Source organism: Chinchilla lanigera, unplaced genomic scaffold (genome assembly GCF_000276665.1).
Source record: "Chinchilla lanigera isolate Chin_1 unplaced genomic scaffold, ChiLan1.0 scaffold00103, whole genome shotgun sequence".
NCBI lineage: Eukaryota > Metazoa > Chordata > Mammalia > Rodentia > Chinchillidae > Chinchilla > Chinchilla lanigera.
Genome location: NW_004955504.1, coordinates 1480761 through 1499327, shown reverse-complemented (window position 1 = coordinate 1499327; position 18567 = coordinate 1480761). Strand labels below are relative to the sequence as shown.

General features: G+C 49.8%; 1 long non-coding RNA gene across 1 annotated transcript; it reads right to left on the bottom strand.

The window, feature by feature from the left end:
- Positions 1-297: 297 nt before the first annotated feature.
- On the bottom strand, positions 298-9827 carry LOC102012107. Its single transcript, XR_264287.2, has 3 exons — positions 9176-9827; positions 4450-4678; positions 298-3280 (listed from the first exon to the last, which is right to left on the bottom strand). It is a non-coding gene; the product is annotated as an uncharacterized LOC102012107 (long non-coding RNA).
- Between the last annotated feature and the right edge of the window lie 8740 nt (positions 9828-18567).

Genomic DNA, 18567 nt, shown 5'->3' with positions numbered 1-18567 from the left:
CAGGCGGGAAAGCGCTGGTCACGTGGGCACCCTCATCCTCACAGGGAATCCCTTTGTCGGAATCAAAGGCTCTGCCCAGTGACTGTGATGGACAGAATCGTAAATGCGTCAGATAAAGAGATCTGATTTTGAAGCTGTCTCTTGTGAACGTATCAATATTGTGCCAATCATTCATTTGGAATTTAAGGGATTGATGTAATAAAACATCCATCCACCTTGCAGGCGGGAGGGGAAGAAGGCTTTGAACAACCGCGCAGGCCCCAGGAAAATCAATTTTTGTAGAGCACTGTGGGAGAGCATAAGCAATCTTTATTTTTATTATTATTAGCAATAATAATAAATCCAGACCTAAAGACCCCAGCATGTGATTATTGAAATGTCGTTATCCGCACCAAGGGTGGAGGCCATCTATCTTGGCCGAGCTGGCTGGGCTGTCTCGGAGGCGGTGGGCGTGGGGTGTGCCGCGTGGTGCTCAGCCTCGGTGCCCGGTTCTGGCCAGGGAGCCCAGTGCTCAGTGGCTTCCTGTGTGAGGTACGGCGAGGCAAGGCCGGAGCCCAGGAAAGGTGCTGTGTTCTGGGTGCTGTGTCGGGACCGTGGGCCCAGGTCCGTTCTTACAGGGCCAAACTTTCAGAAGCCCCTGTGATCCTCTGCACAGAGTGACGCCACATCCACTGAGCTCAGGGGCCGAGTTCCGCCAGCGATGACCTCTCATGACCTCAAGGAAAGGGCAGAAGTGGAGGACGCAGCTCAAGGCCAGGTCTCCAGCTCCTTCAGCCTCCACCTAGCACCTACAGATCCCTCGGGAACCCATCTAAGTGATCGCTGGTCACACAGCCTCCCTGCCCAGACCCCACACCCGCCCAGATGCAGCCACTGTTCTGAGTCAGGTGGTCGTTATTGCTCAGGCTTTGGGGTGCAGTGCCTTAGGAATGGAGGGGGGCAGGTGGCAGGGACCTGACCTGGGACGGCTGGGGCAGGTGCAGCTGCCGGTGCCAGGAGGTGCTGGTGGGTGACAGAGCCTAGCCCCTCTTCCCTCCCTGCTGCAGCTGGATGGACATGGGGGTGTCCTCAAAGCCTGCCCCCCTCCCTCCCAGTGCTGGTCCAGGTGGACGCAGGGGTGTCCATGCCACCTGACCTTCCCCCTCTCTTGCCCCTGGTGACCCTGTCCACTCTAGCCTGGGGAGAGGCACCACATTCTGCCTCCTTGCAAGACCACTCTGGCTTCTTGGGGCCCCTCTGGAAACCGCCATGGATCCAGTGCCCAGGGAGCAAATCAGTGAATACTGAGCTGCAGATACTGAGAAAATATTGACCTGTGGTCCCAGTGCTCGAACCACAGACCAGGGGCTGAGACCCAGGTGGGGGTAGGGGGCAGCGGGTTCCGAACCCTGAGAGGCCAGGTCAGAGAGGGCAAGGCCGAAGGGACGGGAACAAGAGGGGCCTCTGTAGGCACACACAGCCCTGGACACCAGCCACCTGGTCCCTTCAGCCCAGGGAAGAGAGGCGGTTCCCGGCTCCTCCTGTCAGAGGTTCCCCTGCACAGGATGGGCGGGCTCCTGAAGCCAAAAAGAAGGGCCCTGGTCCACAGGAAGAACAGCTCTACACTGGGACAGCGAGGATCAGCCCCAGCCCAAGGGAGCCTGTCCGCCTGGGGACCCCACGGACAGCAAGGCTGGGGAGATCGGGAGGGAGGGAGGTTGGAGAGCGCTGCCTGGTCCCTGGCCCTGGGGGCCATCCAGACCCAGACCTGGACAGCCAGCCGCTCAGCCCTGCACCCCACCCAGGAGAGCGTGCGGGCGCCATCTCCATACCAAAGGGGCCACTCTGCGGGGCAGGGCTCAGAAGTCACGGCGCCTGACCCACCACGACTGAGCGCCATCCCACGCTGAGGTCCGTTCTGAGGCCAGTGAGGGCCCATTGGCTAAGAAACAGAAAGTAAACTGGTAAAGCGCAAAGGACAAGGTGTAATGTTGAACCGAAAGATTTTTCTCTTCCATATGTGACAGGTGGATTGAGTCAGTAATTGTAAACCAAAGAGGTGTCACGAAAAGAATGTCCTCCTGGACACAGGATTCCTATGACAAATTCCCTGGCCACCGGAGGACTCGGACAGCGTGCGGAGGGGGAAACCGAGCTTGATGCCACTCTGCCCGCGGTGACAACCCCCAGGGCCCCGAACGCAAGTCCAGGCAGCCAGGCTTCTGCCAAAGCCTGGAACTTCTCCGAAGCAAGCGCTCCTTTCTCCTTTGTGAGGAAGCTCTAAAATACTATGAGAAAAATCTAAGGGAGTGTCCAAAGACTCCCGAGCATCTTAATTTGTAACGTTAGAAAACAGGATGGAATTAAATAATTCATTTTGATTTCGTATTAGATATTTTGTTACAATTTCATCTTATAGTATTTCCTCATAACTTTTGATTAAATCTTTAAAATGGAAATGTTCATGCCCCCTTTTTAAAACAGCTGACCTGTTCCCTGCCGCCACCGTACTCCCGCTGCGCCGGAGCGGAGGAGGAAAGGTGCGCAGTGAAGGTCGGAAAGCTGAAAACGCGGCTGGGCGGAACTCCCTGGGAATGAGCAAGAACAGCGGCCCCTTGCTTTTCCCCTCTTGTTCCACAGGTCGTCCAAGATCGGCTCGAATAAGGTGGCGCAAAGGTTCAAGTCGGTGAAAGAGAATTTTACACCCAGAAGCAGCTTTGCAGTGAGTGGCTCCGAAAGTCACTGCGGGAGGAACGTGCTCTCTGGGTGGAGCTTGCACGCTGCTTGGGCAGCTAAGATTCTGTGGCATCAGCTCCTGGACTACACAGAGCAGAGCGCATGTCCACAGCTCCCGCGGCCACAGCCACCTCCCCAAGGGTGGCATCGGATGTAAACAGTCATGGGGGCGCGGTGGCATCATTGTCATCCGAGAGGAAGCACTGGGGCTGGAGTGCACGTGTGAGCCAGGTTTCAGGTTCGTTTTCAGACAGCCCAGCTCGGAGCTCACCCACCCTCCTGTCTTCCATTTCATGCCAGTAAGTATGGGAAGCGAAACATTAAAAGGTTGTCTGTCAAAGGCATCACATGACTGAAATGGAAAGAGATGCAGACCCAGAAATTCTCCTGTTCTGGCTGTCCGAACCTTAGACTTTCTCCGGCGATGTCTTGTGCAGCAGCTGCTGTCGCCCCACTGAAGCGAGAGGCTTGGTCTCCACGCTTCATCCTTGTGCGGGGGACGTACTTGCCGTCTACTCTGCCATCAGAACCGAATTTACTGTGTTCACAGCTGCTAGGAAGCAACCTAGCAATTCCAGTAAAATAGACATCAAAAAATAGGCACAGAAATGTTACTTAAATAGGTTTACAATGACTTAACTCAGAATACTGAGGCACTTGACCATCTCTGCATGTATAGACTCAGAAAAGGTCTGCGGGAGAGTGTGTGTGTGCACGTATGTATTTATACATGTTCGTGTGTGGGCGCCTCCACTGCATGTGGTACGGAGCGACCCTCTCAGACCTGCTACCCTGATGAGTATCATCCCCTGGCATAAGGGTGCTCCAAACCCTGCTCGCCAGTGGGTGGCTCAGCAGCTTAGGCAGATCTTGTCTCAAAACAAAAATTTAAAAAGGACTGGGCATTCAGTTCAATGTGAGAGCCTCGGCTTAACCCCATAGATAGATAGATGGATAGATAGATAGATAGGGTAAGTTTCATTGATCAGAGGCTCAATTAATTTATTTAATGATGAATTTAAGAAAATACTGTTTTGTACCACATGAACGACTCATGTTTCCAAATACAGGAGACAGTGTAGACAGAGGCAGCATTTACTAAAACCCACCTTTTCACCAAGTGTGAGCGTGGGAAGGGGAACGCTTCACAAGAGCTACTCTTTTAAATCAATAGACAAGACTGTAATGATGTGGAAGCACTGGAGTCTCTTGTACCACGAAAATAGAAATGAGGACGTCTGCCGCTGCACCATCATGAAAGTCTCTCTCTCTCTCTCTCTCTCTCTCTCTCTCTCTCTCTCTCTCTCTCTCTCTCTCTCTCTCACCTTAGGCCAATGCAATAAGACATGCTGCAGAAAAATACTTCAAAAAACTTGAGACTTATAGAATGCTCTTGGGTTTTCTTTTAAGATAACTCATTAATGCTAGGGTTTTGACAAAACAATAGGCTTCCTATAATTCTGGTAATGCTGCAGCTGGGAATTTCTGAAGTAAATAACGTTTAACACCAAGTATGTCCAATGGGCTGAGGTGCAGCTCAGCGTAGAGCACTTGCCTGCGGAGTGAGGCTCCAGCGCTCATCCTCAGTGAACAAAACATGTTCTAGTGACCTCGACCAGGAAGTGGGAGGCCACCGCACTTTCCCCCAGCCGGCTGTGAAAAGTTGGCCAACCCACTTTTTCACTCTGGGCCTCAGTTTCCGCAAGTGTGAATGAAGATGATCCCATAACTCACCTTTGGGATTGGTGTGTGTCCAGCTAACTTTCTGCCACGTGCAAGCCAAGTAGATGAAGCACCTTGCGTGGAGGGAATTGTCAGATGTCAGCTGTCACTGTGGATACGGTCACCCAAGTGTTTATGGGTAAGGTGACCCTGGGCACAGGGAGGCCCTGAGCCTCTGCAGGCACTGGGAATGTCAGGAGCAAAAGGAGCATGCGGCTTCAGGTACACGGAGCCATGGCACCTTGGGGAGATGCAGAAGCACAGCGGCTGGTCTCAGAAGCCGTGTCAGGCACCACAAACAGGGTCCCACTGGACGGGAGGAGCAGAGAGTGCCCGGCAGCGTCTGCAGCACGGACCAAACCTGAACAGAAAGGGCAGCAGCAGTCCTGGGGGTGCCTGGGGAAACACGGGAGCCCACGCTGAGCTGCAGGGCCACTCTCAGACTGTGACCCTGGAGAACTCTGCCCATCGGAGGAAAGTGACTCTGGGATCTCCCAGGAGAACATGTGTTGGCCTCTAGGAATTCCCTCAGTCTTGATACCACGGGCGGCACCAGCACCAGGCTTGTATTTTGCCCGGCAGCCAGGACCTAGCACTCCCAGATTCCGACATCCTGCCAGGTCCCTGACTGACTACTGGCTATGCAGATAGTGCTGGGGTCCCCCAGCCCCACTGGGGCCTTGATCCAGTTCACTTCTGGGGTGCTAGGCACCAGAGCCTGCCGGTTCCTCCCACCTGGGACTGCTGAGGTCTTCCTGGTGTCCCTGGAGTCACCTACCCATGTGTGACCCTCCTTCTGACGGGAGACACCTGCATGAGCAATATGCAGAGCAGGGTGTGCACTGTAAGTTGGGCTGGGCCAACGGCAGCCCTGCGGTGTGCAGAGCCCAGGCCAGGAGCAAGTGCTGCGTCAGTTCCCGAAGGCCAAGGGGCAGGGACAGAGGAAGCCTTGGGTGACCCGGTCACTGTGAGAGCTGCTTCATGCAGGGAGGATGGTGTGACCCCCAGCGGCTCAGTCCACTCCGAGAGGTAAGACCACCATGTCTGCCACCTTCCTATGCTCAGCAGTTGCCTTTTCTCAGAGCTAGTGAAATTTCACGTTTCAGTCAGATTCCCAACATAGCACTTTTAATACATTTCCCTAAAACTTTAAATATTTTCTGTAGTATGTCAGTTGTGACCTTAATCTTTAAAAAATCTAATCAGTGAGAAAAATTTGAACCTAGGAGCCATGGTATGAAGTTAGTTTGAAGTTAGTTTGTAAAGCAAGTTAACAAGACTTTGACTGTAAAACTAAGAACTAAGAACTTGGTTAAAATCAGCAAAAATCATCAAGCAAAACTCCCGTCCAGTTCTCGTGGAAAGGGTGCTGGGTTTGGACTAGAACACAGCCCAAATTGTGCTTTGCTCCTCCCACGTCAGGGTAAAAGTGTGCACGAGGGTTCGCAGGGGAGGACTTGTTAGTCCCAGCCATGGTGCTGTACGCACAGTGCGGTGGAACTCAGGGCACCGTGAGAACCCACAGCTGACGCGGCCTTCCCAGTCTGCAGCGGAGGCCTTGGGAGGGGGCGGCTGGGCCTTGGTGCTGAGTGGCTGCTGCACCAACACCGTCAAGCCGGGTCCTTCTGGGCCGGACATGGAGCCCCCTTCCGGAGCCCGTGATGTCCAAGCTCAGGAACGACTCCCGCCGCGCGGGGCACTTCCTGGTTGACAGATCTTCTCACTGCGTCCTCGCTCTCTGGGCTCCCTGGTGAGGGCGCGATTCCTACCACAAGTGCTCCACCTTGTCTCCCGCCCGTCTCCCCACAGTGCCATCCCCAGGCCATCCCCGTGGCGGGCGCATGTAAACACCTGGGTCCTGTGGGCTGGGGGGACACAGGCATCCGGACAAGCAGACGAAAGCAACTGTCCCCCAATGCAGGGGAAGGTGGGCACCTGCTGCGGGGCTGGCCGCCTGGCCCATGAGTTCCAGGATCTGCCCTAACCTCTCCTTCCTCACCAGGAATTGGGTTTGCATGTGGGGTCAGATCCAAAGCACTCCTGAGCCTTTGTGGGAAGTTATCGTAGCACATTCTGCACCTGCCCAGTTGATGACCACGGACGATGGATTCTCAGCTTTTTGGAATAACTTTGTATCACACAACTTTGCTAGTGTTATTATTTTTAGGGTATTCCATTAGCTACCTTAATTAAACAAGATAACTACCCATAAATGCTATATAAAAGAAAAACGCTGGGTCCCACGGAGACACACTGAATAGAGACGCTAACGAAACCGGAAGCCACCTGTCGGCTTTCCAGCCCTGAGTTAGAGAAGGGGCTGGTGGAGCAGACACCATAGCAGGCCCAGCCTCCGGGACGCAGAGAACCAGGCAGACAGAGAAGTCTGGGGGTGCAGGCCCAGGGCAGAGCATAGGCAGGTCCTCGAACCCCGCATCCTTGCAGAAGCATCGATGACAGATGTGAACAGCAAGCCTCATGTTAAAATTTGTATTTTTTAACTCCCACAAAGTTTCATTAGCTTGCCTTACATGTAGTATTAATCACTTTCAAAGTAATAAATATGCATGTGCTTATTTACACCGAGTCCCAAAACGATCACCCAGATGTATTTTGAAAGAGGAAAACATTAAGAAATGCCGTCCACAAGCAGAGCAACAGTAGGAAGCCAGCTTGCTTTGCCCTCAGTGTGTGCGGCCAGTGCCAGGGGTTGTCAGGGCAGACCCCCGCTGTCTGCCCCTGGGAGGGACCCACAGCACCCTAGCCTCAGAATGGCCCCCGGGATGGCTCTGAGGAGGGTGCAGTGTCTACATCCTAGAGGAAATTACAGTCGGCCTAAGTTTGTTTCTCATTTCTCCAGAAGTATCTGTGCTCTAACAAGGAGTGAATTAAGCGCACAGAATGATTTCCCAGGATCTTTGAGATCCCACCCCTCCCTCCCGCATTCCCGCCATCTGCCAGGACGGTCCTCAGCAGCAGGGTCCCCACGGCTTCCCAAAGTTAATGATTAAACGTGCTCAATTGTGGTTGGGTTGTACAATGGCAGAGGTAAAGGCCCAGGCGCACTCGGCTATCTTCCCATCTACCACACATCCTAACTACCTTTGATCTTATCTCACGGTAGATATATAACTGAAATAATCACCATTTAAATATATTAGGTTGTTTGACATAGGTACTACACACAAGGAAAATCAATACTGATTATACAATCGCCAGATACAATGTAAACGGCGGGCTGCAGAGTCTTTACGGGCCAGATAACATCTCAGAAATCCTGACCAGAGTCAATAGCCATTAAGTTTTAGAAGTGGCCACTTGAGCGTGCGCGGCGGTGGGTGCCCCAGCGCTAGGCTGCCCACAGGCGCCGGATCCGAGGCTCAGAACAGGAACAAGGAGGTTTAAGAGACGTCAGAGGGGCAGGCAGGACCTGCGGAACTTTTGAAAACACAAGTATCTTCAGATTGTTTGTGTTACAACTAGTAATAGCCTCTTCTATTTTTGCTAGATTTTAGAAAAAGTCTGACAGAGCCATTTGCAATCACGGTCAGAGTCAAGTGTGCAAACACTGGAGACGGAGGACCTGGCGGGGGCTTTGCTCTCTGCTGGGGCCCCTGGGAGCCAAGTTTGGGTCGCAGAGTGATTCGCCTGCCCTCAGCCAGATGATGTGTGTGTGTGTGTGTGTGTGTGTGTGTGTGTGTGTGTGTGTGTGTGATCGAAGGCACAGTTCTAAGCTCTAGTATTGTTTCCAAGGCAGAGAATCTGGAGGCTGCTGTAAAGGAACCCCACCGCAGCGTTATATGGGAAAGAGCATTTCTTGGCTCAGGCAGGACTGGTGGGGGATGCTGAATGCTGGGGTCCCCACCAGATCTGAAGGGATGAGGACCGGGACTGTGCGGCCAACTGTGAGCGCTGGGAGTGGACCCACTGCATGCCAGTGGCTATCAACCTCCAAGTCACTGTGGTTGGAAGAGCCATGGTAACAGATAGGTCCTTCGTCCTCCGAGCCTGGCCTGGAAAAGCGGGCCCGACCCTGAGACACGCAGGTCCCGCTCTGCCTCCCTGCCCGGCCTCGGGGCGTTAATCAGACAGCAGCGGGTGTCTTCCCTCTGCTGAGAGCCTGCAAAGGGGACAGGTTGAAAAGAGCCGGCTTGGTCCTCTCCTCAGAGCCACAGTGCTCAGAGTTGTCACCCCTGAGACCTCGGCAAATACCGCAGGACCAAACAAGATTCCAGCACTAAACAACGCTGCCGTTCTTGTCCTCTCCTGAAAGTAAAGGCGCACTGCAGGGCTGGTGGCCCCTTAGAGCCGCATCCCCAGCCTCCAGCCCAGCTGTCAAATTTACCACTGAGCTCTTCTCGGTAATCACCCGATTATGCACTCCATCGCCCAGCCCGTCATCCCGTCTAATGGTCTTAAAGGGAGAGGAAATCACTTGTCCTCGCAGCCAGCGCTTGACACTTTTATGGGTCATTTGTAATGAAGCTATTCTTCGGCTTTAATGGAGACCTTGATTCTGACCAGTGTGAATAATTGTCAAAAGGTGATTAATTAAATATTCACCACTCGCCTATAAAATTGATCAACATATTACATTACACTGCTCCAAAAGTTATTTTATTTCTTCATTCTACTTCCAATTCTATGCATTTAAACAAGCTTTAAACTGGAGCCATATAATTTACTGCATATTAATTATACACACATACCGACTAAAGTAAGAAAAAGTGTTTTATACCTTCTTCAGCTCCATGAAAAATGCACCGCCCCTCTCACAGTGCTGTGGTGAAGTCCCTCTCAGCGACGAGGCAGCTCCTGCTCGTCTCCGGCGTGTCTGCAGCACGGGGTGCGTGGGGAGCAGGTTTCTGGCTCTACAGAGGCGGAGCTGCGCGGGAAGCGCGGTCCTCACTGCGGCGCTCCATCAAGTCCGAGTGCTCCGCGAACTGAGGGACAGCGCCGTGGGCTGAGGCATATTCATGTCCTCGGCTAAGGCCTCTCCCTGGTGGGGGTAAGGATATCGAGGGACACCGAGGGGCTCCAAACTCTGCTGAAGTAAAAGTAGAACCTGGCTGCCGTCTTCACATGGCCTGGGCTGACCAGGAACTCTCAGAGCCAGAGGAAATACATGCAGGATGCCTCAGAAAAACAGTCCCTCCTGTCACATACCCCTAGCTGCTGAGGCTCTGGTCAGCTCGTGGGGGACAAGTGGACATTAGATAAAGAAGCCAAACGTCAAAGTTCTAATTTTAAACTTGATTTAAGACCGTCACAGTAATTGAGCTAAGTTTTATTAACCAGGAATAGAAAAGAGGTGAGGAATTATGTTAAAATATGCAGAGCCTCCCTGGAACTCAGGAGGCTGAGGAAGGAAGATCACCGCGAGTTTGAGGCCAGCCTGGGCTACATAGTGAGTTCAAGGGCTGAACTACACAGTGAGATCCTATCTTAAAAACAAACTGCACACACACACGCACACACACACACACACACACACACGCAGAACACTTCTGGTATGATGGTGTAAGCCAGCAACTATGGAAAGCATTATGGAATGCAGGAGGATCCCAATTCAAGCCCAGCCTGGGCAACTTAGTGACTAAGGGAGACCTTGTCTCAAAATTTAAAAAAATTTAAAAGGGCTAGGATGTAGCTCCATGTAAGGCCTTAGGCTCAATCCTCTGTACCTTCAAAAAAAAGAAATTGAGAGACAATTACGAAGAACAAACTCAAAATGACCAGTGGCCTGTACTCCTGTAGGTACAGGGCATAAAGGAGGAGAAGTGACCGAGGCCGCCAGCCACAGAGGCCTCGCCACTCTGGACTCAAGCTGCCAGCTGGGGCTTCTGGGACGAACTCAGGGCCGGACCTCCGGTCAGAGCTGCAGAATCCCCCAGGACACCCGCTCGGGATGCAGATTGCTGATTTCACTGGAGGAGCCATCAGCCCCTTTCTCCCTGCCAGGCCGTTAGTGTCATTGAGTGAACACAGCAGATAAAAAAAATGATGAGCAAAAAAATAATATTTCAACTTGAACAAACTTGCTGTTTGTAGACCTGATCACATGAATCTGGCACAGCCAAGATGATTTCAGCAGCTGCTACAGGAATGAATCCCACAAAGGGACTGAGTTTAATCATCCAATCCCAGACTGTATTGATTTTGGGAGTACTCGCAATGACTATATAAATAAACCATTTCTTTGCAACTGTATCTGCAGCCGGTCATGAACCCAAAACCTTCACAACCTGGTCCAGAGTGAATTATGCCCTGCAGAAATAAATTAATAAAACTAACACAGCCGGGCTTCTCCACCAACTTATTTTCACGTTTCAAAAGCTTAAAAATATAAAATCAATAATCATTTAGTCATAAGGGTAAATGAAGGGACATAACATCAAAGTATACCCTTTAGCCATTCAAGTCATCCTGGGTAATTTATCTCATCAAAAGGCAGTGGTAATAATCCTTTCCACTCTGAGACAAGCTGCCACACAGCTGCTGTATTATCCAAGAGTAAACAAGTTGGGAGAAAATATTAAAAATCAATATCTGTTTCCTTCTATCAGACCAGATGGCATCCATCATAAATCCGCCCCGTAAAGAGTTCCTGGAGTTGGCACCGGAGTAAGAACCACCCCGAATTAACAGCAGAGAGCGGAGGTCTGTGCTCTCCAGGGGATGGAGCCCAGGGTTCTTTAAACATGCAGGATTTTGCAATTGCAAAAATTTGCTGAAATTATAATTATGGAGGAAAAAATCCATTGTTGCTGTAAGGTACCAAGAGGAAGCAATTACCAGAGGTGTACAATGGAAACACAGACAGGAACTTCAGCAGTCCCTGCCCGTGACTGCGGGGTTTTGATTTATTTATTGGATCCTTTGTCCCTCCGTTCGCGTCCTCACACATGATGTTGATGTCCAGCCACGACCTGCGGGTGCCGCACAGTCACCTGTCCCCTGCTGCCCCAGGGTACCGGTGGAAAGGTGGGACACGCCCTCACCCGGTCACCATTGCCTGGGGAGAGAGAGCTAGAGGCTAAGTCGCTGAGGGGCCACAGCAGGGGCACGAGAGGGTGCCTCATGTCCTAATCCTGGGGATGCCTCTCAAGGGACAGTCAGAGCTGGACCCCAGTGCACCTCCACTTCCTCCCAGTAGAGGAGGAACATTGACCCATCCCTCTCCAAAGCCAAGTAGACTCTCATTTTGAGGATCTGGTGGAGTTTTATTATTTCTGGGAAATGGGATATCATTGCTGTCCTTACAAACATCTTAGTCTCACCTTGTGTTGAGTTTATCAGATGCATGGGTGCATGAGCACACACACACCGACACACACACACAGGCACACGGCAGTTAGGTACTGGAAACCCCAAAGGCCCTCAGCCAAACTACCTTTCATGAAAGGCTGGCTCAAGTCAAGGGAATTGGGTTTCAGTAGGCATCCCCTCCATAACCCTGGGTTCCCTGTCCCCCACGAAGTCGTCTCTACACTCAGCTCACCGTCTTCCTCAGAATTTGCTCCCTGAGACAGTCTTTTGCACAGGACAGTTTCATAGAGTCTCCCATCAGTGAATAAATTAGCCCTGGAAGTTACCCCCGGAAGCCCCTGGTGGAGTAAACCCACCCGCAGGAGCTGGTGGGGCGACGCCATGCTCCGTCTCTCATAATAGTGCCGTTCTCTCCCGGGAGTGTCGGTCTGGGCCGGAGAAGTGACCGTGGCCGCTGTCAGCCCGTCTTTCCATTGTTACGCACATGGCATAGGCAGTCTGACAAGCACAATGCCCGGCTCAAGTCCAAGCAGCAGGTGTCTCTGCAGAGGATGAGGGGAACCCTCGTCACTGTGGAGAATGTGGATTCAAGAAAAATTCCTTGGTCATTTCCGCACACTCTCCTAGTTAAGATATTCATGACTCTTCATCCATCTGATGTTTTGAAGTTTTTTTTGTTTATTTTGCTTTTGCATAGACAAAACCCTTCATTTTGCCCTTGTAGATGTGATCATTTTCATCATCCTCCCCCCACCATGTTTAGTGAAACCTCCACAGGGCTCCTGCTCCGCAGAAGACCTCATAGCCATTCCCAGGCGAAACATCATGGTGGAGGCCGGAGGACGGTACTCAGGACACCAGCACTTATGCCCCGCTTGGAAGTGCAAGCCCGGGAGGGTGGGGCCAGCTGTCCCTGGCTTTGAGGTGACTGCAGCCTGCACCCCTGCAGATGGCCGGGACTGAGGTCAGGAGATGGCAGGACAAGTCCCTTTATCTAAGGACCATCTAAACGCCAGACCAATTGCAATTCCACCGGGAGCCCCAAACTAAGGGTTCTTGTTAGATGGGGTCATGCCCGGTATGGCTCCAGACCCTTGTCTCCACTGAGGGTCACCCGTCTGAGGAACCCCTTCCAATCAGTCTGATTTGCACCGTATACCGGAAGGGCAATATTGCTTCTGTTCCATTCTCCAAGTGTAACTTTTCTCTCATGCAAGTGGCTGAGCTCCTGTCATCTGCTTAGTTGAGAGCACAAAGTGTAAACATTTATCTTGTGAAGAACTGGAATGCTGAGCCTCAGAAATACCACTTTTGCTTGCAATTCATACTCTGTCCTGCCATCAGGTAGATCACAAACAGGACTTTCTTGGGGAAAGTTACCGACAGGCCTGTCCTAAACCTGGGTGCACAGCTCCCTTCCCGAGAGAGTGAGGCAGGGGAGCCCGAGACTCCCTCCTGCTGTCACCCGTGGGGCCGAGCCATCCATCACGTGGGCCGTCCTGCACCTCCCTTTTTGGAAGTGTTTAATCATCCACACACTTCTCAATGGGCATTATGAGAAGGAGCGTTTAAATCTCCATGGTTGCTAAGAGACTAATGTTTAATGCTTGAAAATTTTCATCTTTATCAGATGTATCATCTTTCCCATGGCAGACAAGACCCAGAGATCTGCCAAAAGGTGCAAAATATGACTTTTATAAAGAGAAATCATACAACGCTCCATCTATATAGGAGTTCCTCCTTCCTGGATGTGTGACTCCCTGCAAATATAAACGATTAGCGACTTTCCGCTGTCCACAAAACATGCTTACTGGGGTTAACGACAATTATTAACCTGTATTTAGTGACTGACCATTTAACGAAAGGAAGATCTGAGTACTACACACTTCCCTATTTGCACTAAATGTAATATTAAATGTAATATAATAAACATCTAGATCTTCATCTCTCAATCCTTTATGGAACTAAAGCTGTATCTTTATTTTCCTGTAAAGTATGATGTAAAAACTTTCCAGCCCAACCCTACGGGGCAGGCAGGTTACTAAATGCACCGCACGCACAGCTCAATCCACTGCCGCTGTGCACGGCGCAGGGGAGCAGGCGTAGGAAGGGGCCTCTCAGGCTGGGCGTGGAGGCTCGTGCCTGTCTCAGTGCTCTGGGAGGCTGAACCGAAGGACCCCAGCCTGAGTCACTCAGTGAGAATCAAGATCCTGCTTCAAATGCAGGAAAAACGTTTGAATGCCTGGGGATGCAGCTCAGGTGAAGGTCCAGGGTTCAGTCTCCAGAAAAGCAGGGAAGGAAGGAAGGAGGGAGAGAGGGGAGACCTCCAGACACCGGCAGCTCTGCCTTTCCTCTTGCTCGTGGCCAGTGAGGGCCCCGTGCTTCCCCCTGAGTGTGGGCCTGCACTGGGGCTGTGGCCTCTGCCCAGGGTTTGGTGGAACCTCATGTGTGAACCAGCTGCCGAGCAGAAGCCGCAGAGGGAGACGCCAGCCAGCTGTGAAGGGGGAACAGCGTGGAGTTGTGCAGGGTGGAGAAGCAAGGCACCGCCAAGCGTGTCCTGTCCCAGCCTGGGCCCTGGAGCTTGGCCGCAGCTCCCCAGGCCCGGGGGTCTACTGAGGGCAACCTCCCCTGGCTGAGCTGATCCCTAAACCAGGTTCAGAAAGTGAGGTGAGATGAACAAACTGCAAGAATAATAACTGCTTCTGAAGCCAAGGCCAGAGACATCAAGTGATCTGTGTGCTTCTTAACCTCAGTCTAACAGCCCAGCGCCACTCCGCAGGCTCCTTGTTACCGTCATCATTGGGGGTAGTACTTCCAGTGGGCAGGGTTGAGGAAGTCACGTCCGACATCCCAGGGTTTCCTCCTAGCTGCACACCACGGAGGACTGAGCGTGCATTTCCAGCACAGGAGCCTGAGGCTGGCGTCCCACAGGAGAGCGTTGCTCGTGCCCTCTAGGCATCTGCTGTGCACACTGGCATCACCAGCAGTGGAGATGCGTCCTGGGATGGTCACTGCGCACACACCCAGACCACGCTCACACCAACCTAGGTGTGCGCCAGCCACACACCGAGGCCGTGCACGAGCACAGCTGGTGCGGCCCGGGCCTCCTGCACCGCGGTGAGGAAGCAGCACGAGGTTAGACCAGGCCCAGAGGAAAACGCTGCAGCGGAAGGACGCGGTCCACACCAGACAGATGCGGCTGCTGGGCAGCAGAGCATGCTCTCTTAGTCAGTGCTTTCTCTCCCTTGCTTTCTTCTTTGTTCTTTCCCCTTCCGCTCCCTGTCCCTCCCGCTCTTCCTTCTGTTGTTTGTCAGACCCCAGGCCTGGTGCGTGCTAAGCCCATGCTCTATCACTGAGCTCCACTACCAGCCCAGAAAGTGGAAGGAATGGAAAGAGTGAGAAGTAGGTAGTAAATATGCAAACCCGTAACATCGCCATCTCCACGGCAACCGAGGATCGCGCACCTGTACTGGACACGACTGCTTGTTCTCTGTTTTACAAGACTGCAGGACAGGGGGCTTGTTTCCCCTGTCATCACCTTGTAGACAAACACAGGAATAGAGCGCCGCGCTGCACTGTGACCGTGCTGATGACTCCACCAGGCAGCGGAAATTCTCAGCTCCAGTGTAGTTTTACAGGACAGCAGTTAGATACGCAGCCTGCTGCTGACCAGGATACAGCACACGGCTTTATTTAAAATGTGCTTATTCTAGTCAAGCACTTGTAAATTATCTTATGCGTTGGACTTAAGGCACTGGTATTATACCCAATTCTTTATATTGTTTCTCTTAATATCCAGTAAAATCTACCCCAAACTTCTGGAGATTAAAAAAGATCAGTGTCTGAGGTGAAAGCGTCTCCGTGGACTTAGCAGACTAAGTGGCAGAGAAAGGTGTAATGTGGGAGACAAAGAAAGCTCGGAGAGGGCAGCCAGCCTCAGCAGGAAAACCAGCACACAGGCTGAGCTCGGATGGATGGTGTGAACTGTTTTGTGTAAATTATGTGTAATTCTGTGAAAATGGACCTGAAAGAGTAAATAAAATCCAAAAGGTACGATAGATACTGTGAAAGGGAGAGAACTGCTCAAAGGGAAGGAACAGCTGAGATGGGGGAAAGGAAAAGAAAGAAAGAAGGAAGGGAAAAAATATATATGTATATACAAGGATAACTAGGATAATTATACTGCTGATTTCTATGGGTCTACTGGAAGGAACGGTCAATGCTTAAATTTTTTTCTCTCCTTTTTATTTTTTTGACCAATTTTGCATGCTTCTATCTGGTAATCTGAACAACTAATTTGAAGACAACAATATGCAGTATAACAACCACTGTAATTGCTATCTTGTTTAGAGAAGCTCTGTATCATTTCTAATGTTTTTTTATTCTTTAAAAAAAAAAAAAATAGTGCAGTGAACACACCTGCAACAGGAACTCTGTCGAAGAGATTTACTTCAAAATAGAACTAGTAACAGTTTACACTCAGTGAAAATCTGCATCGTTGCTAATGTTTTTAATTATTTTTATTCTCTTTTAAAAATGGCAATCTTTAAGATAGACTATTTGGAAACTTCCACTTGGCAAGTTTTAAAGGACAAGCATACACACCTTTTAGCCCAGGGGCCAGGACTACTCTGTCCCACAGTGCTGAGGCTGAGAAAGGAGCACACGTGCAGGCGTGTGCAGAGCCACGCAGGTAGTGGTGCAGGCCACATGCAGAGCCACGTGGACAGGGGTGCAGGCCTGCCCTGAGGAAGCAGGCGTACGAATCGTGGTGTTCTACTTTCGCGGTGTGGAACGTAAGGCAGCCATGAAAACATTAAAGAGAGCTCCGCGCTGCGCAGGGACAGATCAGGGACTCCAATCATCTAACAAAACACTATACGAGAAAAGAAGCACCACAGAGGATGTCAGGGAAGTTACCAAGTAACGCCCCACATGCTAAGTGCATTTGGAGTCCTCAAAAGAGGCAGAAGTCAGAAATACAGATGAATAAAAATGCTCAGTATTTTTCCAAATTGATGGAAGCTGTGCACACACAATGGAAAGAAATTCACAAAGCTCAGTCCAGGTCAAAACGGAGGGACTCCATAGGCGGCACGGGTCAGTGGGGGACACGTGCTGAGGGGACAGCTCACAGTGACCGCAGCACCTCATGAGGGTCTCGAAAGCCGGGAAGTGCTGCAAAGCCAAGCCAGCTACAGCCCACGCTCAGGCAAACACTGTTTAAAAGTAAGACAAAATAAAGTTTCTTCAGGTGAATACATCTGAGTTTATATCCAGCAGGCATGTACTTGAAAAATCTTAATAACGAAAATGCTTCATGCTTAAAATAAATAAAATTAGATGGGAACCTGGACCTACAAAAAGAAAGAATCTAGATATGGTAAATATATACAGTAAATATTAAGGTTATTTTTCTCAATTTAAAATTTTGAAAAGATAATTAACTATTTAAAGCAGAAATATAACAATATTATGAGGCTTATGGCATATATAAAGGTCAAACAACAGCAAAGGAAGCACACAGGCTTATAAAGCTCTTACTTCATGTACATAGAGATATAATATTTAAAGGTGTACCCCATTGAGTTAAAGTCCAGGGACTTTATAGCACATTATAAAGTCCAGGGACTCATAAAAATAATTAAAAAGAGGTATAATAAATGAAACAATTATGAAGATAAAGTGGAATAATTAAAAATCTCCACAACTTCAAACAAAAAAAGACACAAAAATACACAGGGAAAAACATATGGGAAAAAATAGCAATACTGTAGATATGGTAGAGTTAAATCAAGCAATTACAAGAGTTATATTAAGTGTAAATGAACTAAGCAACAAATATAAAGGCAGAGATTATTAGACTTGATAAAAAAAAGTAGTACCAAAGTACAAACTATCTTTAACAAATAAGCTTCAAACATAAAAACAGAGCTGGGTTAAAATGAAATGACAGAAAAAGATATATAATGACAACATCTAATCATAATAAAGTTAAAGTACCAAAGTGGAAGTTAAAAATAGAAATATCATACATAAAGAAGGCCATAGACAAGGAAATTTTGTACTCATGAAAATGTCAATTGAAAGCATACAGAAGTCTTATTGGTCTTTTTGAGACAGGGTCTCTCTGTTCAGTTCAGGCTGGCCTTGAGCTCACTTTATAGCCCAGGCTGGTCTTGAACCTGCAATGATCCCCTTGCCTCAGCCCACCGAGAGCTGGGATTACAGGCATGTGCCACTATGCCTGGCAGAAGTCTTAAATTTGTACACACATAATAATAGCGTTGAAATAGCTGAGGTGAAAATAGATGGAGTGAAAGGAGAAACAGACATTCTTCAAGCGTAGTTGGTGAAATTAAAGCTCCCTTCTCAGCAATTGGTAGAACAGTGGACAGAAAATCAATAAGCTGGGAAAAACCCAAGAGGTGTCAATAAATGACCTTGACAGTAGTAGCATCAAATGATCTTACAGTAGTAGCATCGATACCCTCTCAAAAGGACCCAAAGCTTTCTCAAGTATGGACACAGGGAGCCTGGAATGAATTTTGATGAGTTTATAATGGCTATGATTACACAGGGTCTGATCGCCAACATAAGTGCATTAAGTCAGTGATAAATAATAAGATACACTTATAAAATTTCCAAGTACCTGACATTAAGCAAAATGTGCTTAAATAACCCAATGGATCAGATAAGAGAGAAAGAACAAAGCGACATCAGAAAATGCTTTAAATTTAATAAAATGAAAATGCAAAATAGAAAATTGCAGATGTCAACTTAAACTGAGTTTAGAAGGAAATTTATAACACTAAGTGCTTCTAATTGGATCAGAAGAAAAGTTTAAGGTCAATACCCAAA